Raw genomic sequence first — 5,911 nt, 5'->3', positions numbered from 1 at the left:
TACTATCGGACGGGCAGATTGTGCGTTAAGTTCTGTGCAGCAATCCTTCAGCACCTTCGCCGCATGGCCATAGACCCCAGGGCGACGTGGCGGTCTTCGAGTGCAAATTGAGGCGGGTTATCATCTTCGACCAAAGCGGCAAGGTACTGCAGAAGTTTGACTGCTCCAAGCACTTCAGATTCCCAAACGGCGGTGGGGTGAATGACCGGCAGGGGATTTTCCACTCGAACAAACGGGCCACTGCGTCAAGGTGTTCTACGATGGGGTGTTCCTCAAATAGATTGAACTCAGACTTCAGCGCGGCAAGAATACGAACAGTGGTCGATAATACTCAGGCCTTAAACATGAGCGCAGATGCCCATATGACTATTAAAATGTGATTAACGCAAACCGATGAGTGATTGCGGAGTGCATATTGATAACGTTCTTTAAATTGGACGGCTGGAGCAAAAATATACCGATGTCTTCATCGAACACTTTTAAACATTGTAATAGGAAGTTTGAAACAGAAAGTATTTTCAGGAACACTCAGCTACGGAACGAAATAGTTTACTGCAAAAACTTTTCGAATCTATCGCCAGGTAACAAACCTTACGAAGCTGCGTGATTAGTACCTATGGGAAGTTTTTAGCCCTGGCCAAGGCTATGCATATCAGTTTTTGAAATAAAAAAAAAAATTTGATTTTTAAAGCCTTGTAGCGATACTGTTTTCGCACAATACCGAAACAGAGCACATTACAAGCGCAGGAAGTTCGGTGCAAACGATATTTTCTCTTATGACATGTTGCAGCGATGGTGGCGAGATTCGAATTATTTGCTATTATGCAGTGTGAAACGCTTTCTGTCCGTTCAATTTCCTAGCGAAAGGGGACGAAGCAAAAGAGGTGTAAGGTAGATTTACAGTTTAGTGCATGCAGTTCTAATGGGTGTAATTGTCCTTTCCACATTGCGTCTCTGTGAGCTTCCTGCGCGCTTTAAACGCCCAGTTTCAGTTTTGTGCGCAAAAGATATTCATATTTTACTACGCTGCAGAAGTTTAGAAAATCAGTTTTTCTTCGCTTCAAAAAATGATTTGGCATTGTCTTTTTCGCGGCTTCGGACTCCTTTTGGGCACTGACCACTGAAATGTTAAAATTACCGAAAATAAAACTTGCGGTTTTTGTCTAATTACGTATGTAATTAAAAGTGTTGTTAAAATAAATTACGCCTCAGCCGGGGCGAAAGAGCTTGTTTCTGAATATTATTCCTATTTCAAGCTCCCTTTTCTTAGGAATATTTTAAAGTGTTCGCTGAACAACCGGTATAATTAAGGGCAGTCTTACTACGGGGTCAGTACTGCTGCCACTAACGGCAGAAGCAATTAAAGCTACTTGGAGCCAGGTTTTGATATGCGGACATTACCTGCCTAAAGACAACTTGCTGCTGCGTGAGGGCCGATTACATTTAAAGTATTAACAATCCTATTTGAGCATGTCATGTAGAGCATTACTAACCGAGTGCAGTGTGAAACACTGCCGAAAGTACCTTCTGCAGCCCCAAATACGCTGATTCCAGTGTTGTGATTATAGGTAGGCCCGAGAGTAGAAGATTTGGAATAGTGAATGGCGCCGTGGAGGGGTACCTTTATAAAAAAAATAATTCTGCAGTGCTGAGGCCAAGGTATTTTATAACCGCAAAAAGTTTTTTTATGTGAGCAGAAAGGAATTTTTTGAAAAGTGCAATTTGACACTACGGAGGATATCGGCCTGCAATTCCTGTAGATAGAAGGGCTGGTAACGTGACCAGTTGAAATACTAGGACAGCGTTTGAGTTATTCAAATATTAGGGTACACAGACAACAAATGACTGAACACAATAAGCAAATTAATGTTGTCTTTGATTTTATTAGCCTGTGTAAAACATGGCCCTTTACCTCTATTCGTCCCCTCCATGTTTGGAATAAGATTATTCCTCGTTTGTAATATTTACTCCGTGATTGCCGCTTTGAAAAAGAGACGAATAAATCAGAGTTAGCTGCTCGAGAACTTACATGTCGCTGGTGCTAACGAAGTACGTTAATGCTGTTCTGATTGTGGATTACGAAAGAATAAATAATCTGTTTGGTAATATCTATTGACAGGTGACCAGGAGCGGTTTTTGTTTCAGCCATTCCAGTAACCTTTTCTAAAGTCTTTCATACTCGGTAGTGTCGTTTCGTTTATTATTAAAAAAGATAGTAGTAAACTGTTTGATATTTTAAATAGTTGCACTGTTTTATTGCTGTAGTGCTAAAGCTGTCCTGAATAGTATGTGTCTGTTGCTGTTTTTAGGATCAATGAAGTGTGATTCCCAGTGAATCCCAAGAAATAATACAGAGAATAGTTCAAACAAACATGTACTCAAGTCGAAAAATACTTCACGCAGTCTACCCACACGTCTATGGGCCACAAGGCGCACCTATACCCCATGGTATATGCCTATCAGTACAACACCGCTGCAGAAATGATAGAAGACCCGACGATTGAGCGTTTGGAGAAAATACTACTTGGCTCGGACCCGAACGTTTAGCACCAGCTGACTTTAGGGGCAAGAGCCGGGCAAAATCCAACGGACTCGCTGAATAGGGCGGCCAACTACCAAATTTGAATTTAATAAAAATGTTTCATCAACATCATGTTAATCCCTTCTTTTAAACCTGCGAACATGCCATCAGTAATATAAGCACACGTGACATGGTCACAGCCGCAAAGCGAATTCTTCCGTGTAGACGATTAGGCCTTTACATTCGAGCTAGTGCTTATGGAATTCGGAAATTCAGTATGGCTATTACTTTCATGCAAATTTTCCCAATCAATGTACTCTATTAAATGTTTGGTGAGTGTGTAGCTCATCTGATAAAATACATTGGCGCAATTATTGGGGTTTTCTTTGCACACATGTATGGGTAGTGTGCAGAAAGCGTTTCTCATATCACTCCTGAGCTTGGCGTCGCAGCAGAGCTGCTACTACTCTCAGATCTCTACGCACACCGTTTTGCCCGTCTACTGATGCAATAGCGACTGGCGTGTAGGGATGTAAAATTTCCGGAAATATTGAAGACCAGAAAGAAAAAAAAAAGGAATTTTTTCTAGAAACATTGGAAAAATTTTGAGAAATATTAGCTATTTGTATTAATCAATATGTATAATTATATTCAAACAGCAAACAGAATTTTTTTATAGCTTCTCCCTGCTCGTGCATATATTGCGCCACTTTACGGCTATAAAAAGGCGTAAATGACCCTTTTAATTGTTCAAACAGTTAACTTTTGCTTGTCTGGTAACAATGTTTGCAAATCGGGGTGTCCGCAATGAGTGCTCTTTAATCTCACCAGTGCACTGCTTGAAGTGGCAGCAGCAGCCATTCGGAGTAGTAGTGCACGTGCAAGTTCTAGCCTTGTTGCTGCTTTCCTTTAGTACGTTTCTCTTTCGGTTCACACTATTTTCAATTGTGAATTGTATTTCTGGCAAAAATATTATGTGCAGCTCAGTCTACACTCCCTTTTTTTTTTGCAATAAATCATGTGGGAATAAACTGCCCACATTATTAGGTTTTCTTCTCCCTGGTTCATTCTAGCCATTTTATATTTACGTTCAAATGTGGTTCTTACATTTGTGTGAGTTCTTTGATACTGTTTGAAGTTTAACTCAGTTTCTCACATAGAAAACGTGACCAAAACGTAACATTCCTGTATCTTCCGCTTGTGTTCTCAATGTGGAGTTAAATAAATCAATTATGCGGAAATAAATACTGAACATGTTTTAGCATTTTGAGCTTATTCTATTCTTTCAGTGCAAACCGCTTTTTATTTTCTTTGTGATATCTTGCGTAATTCATCGCTTTATTCATAAGCCATGTGACAAAAAGGGGCGACTTTCTTTTTTCTTGCGTCTTCTTCGTTGTTCTAGTCTCTACATGGGTCTGTCAGTCGTATTTTTTTTTTCTGTAAAATTTCTGAGACAGTTTAACGGCCATCCGATGTTATATTAGATCAGTGGCGAGGCAAGTAGTGCTGGCGATGTTCCATTGTTCGCCTCCTCCTATATTGTTCATATCGGGTCATGTTAAGTTTTGTTCCTTTTTCTTCCAGTTCATTCTATATTGCAAAACTTTCTTTTTGTCACCCTTTTATCATATATATTGTTTAACGCTTGTCTATAGTGATTAGGCGGTGCAGGCTGGCTAACATTACTTTATTTCTTTTTAATTGCCCCCATTACCTTCTGTTCAATTTGAATGCAATAAATATTAATTTGTGGCTTCTTAACTAATTCTCAATGAAATATCTTTAACCTAAAGGCATTTACAATTATCAAAAATGGAGCGTAGGTTTTAGATATTTGTGTAACGCACATCTCTTTCTAAAATGATTCCCGTGAAGGATGGGAAGGTAATCATTGTTCAGCAGTGAAAGGTATGTCTTACGAAATGGGCACATTTGTAATTGAGGCTGACAACCTCGAGTGTTGATTGTAATACCAATACGTTGTAGTTAGCGATCTTAAGTCCCTTTATAAAGAAAGAAAATACAGTTATTGCTGCAAAATGTTAAATTTGAATATCAACCACTCGTTGTCTTTAGAAATCAATTTTCATTTCCCGTATATAAGTAGCATTGTGCTATACAAGACTCGCAGGTCAAGTGTACAGTCGATAACTTAAAAACAAAACGTTGTTATGATCAGCCGCATTTTAATATGCAAAATGAAAGAATGAACAGTTAAAGCTCAGCTACTTTGGTCATCTGATGAGAAGAGAGGAGCCGCTGGAGAAAGATTTGATGTTGGGAAAGGTTGAGGGTCGCCGGAGAAGGGGTAGGCAGCGAACGCGATGGTTAGATGGCATCCTCGAGGCACTGCAGATGAAGTTATGTGATGTTAGGAAGATAGTGAGAGACCAGAAAGCGTGGCGTGACATGGTCCATAGGGTCACGAAGAGTCGGACACGACTGAACGACTGAACTGAACTGATTGACCCTCATATAGAGGGTTAACAGTATGAATAAATAAATAAAAAAAAACAGTTGTCTTCACTTTCTTGAGGTGGGCGGCGAAATCTTCGCTGATAACAGAGTAGTCGGCTCCGGTGTCCACTAGGACGGTAACCGTGCGTTCGTAGACAGCAACCTCGAGGTCGCTTGTTCGCATCCTAGTATTGCACGTTGGCCTCGGTGTTCGATCTCTGCTTCGTCTCGTACTGAGGTCGCGGCTGGGGCGCATCTCGTCACGTCGCTGGGCGGCGATGTCAACTTGAAGTGTGGTCGTGATTTCAGTAAAGAGGGAAAAAGCAAAAATACAGCATTTTGGCATACGGATGTTTCAGTAGCATGTGTAGCATCGAGAACTCTGTACGAAAGGGACGACGACAAACATAGAGAAAAGGCCATGCACTGTCCGCGCTGCTACATAAGATATCACAAGCCAAGCAGCCCAACAAGCATCTATTCTGTTTCACTAGGTTCAGCATTTACCACGAATATTCTCAACGAGTCCTCCACTACGGCGTCTGTCATAGCCTGAGTCGCTTTGGGACGTTAAACCCAAAACCAAACCTAACCAAACCTAACTTGTGCAACAAATACGAATTCGCAGAAAGAAAAAGCAGGTTTCGGCAACCTTTTCAGCTTTGCTGCCTGTTAAAAGAGCAGCCATTTTTCAATTTCTTTAAACAGCACGATTTTTTAAGTTTTTTTTTTGAGGGGACCATATGCTATGGTTTCTTTCCAGTTTACCATACCTCTAAAAAAACGTGAAATAACCGTTTCTTCCCTAATATTTTTCGGTTTTTCCAGGCCCACCTCTACTGGCATGCCGGGGCGACAGCAATAACCTGTTACTTCACCAGCCACCATAAACATAAACAGTGGGAACATAAGACGAGGCTTCGTCTGCGC

This window comes from Amblyomma maculatum, chromosome 6, assembly GCF_055883805.1.
Source record: "Amblyomma maculatum isolate TAMU_Amacu chromosome 6, ASM5588380v1, whole genome shotgun sequence".
NCBI classification, from domain to species: Eukaryota; Metazoa; Arthropoda; class Arachnida; order Ixodida; family Ixodidae; genus Amblyomma; species Amblyomma maculatum.
Note: the sequence above shows the minus strand (reverse complement) of the source record.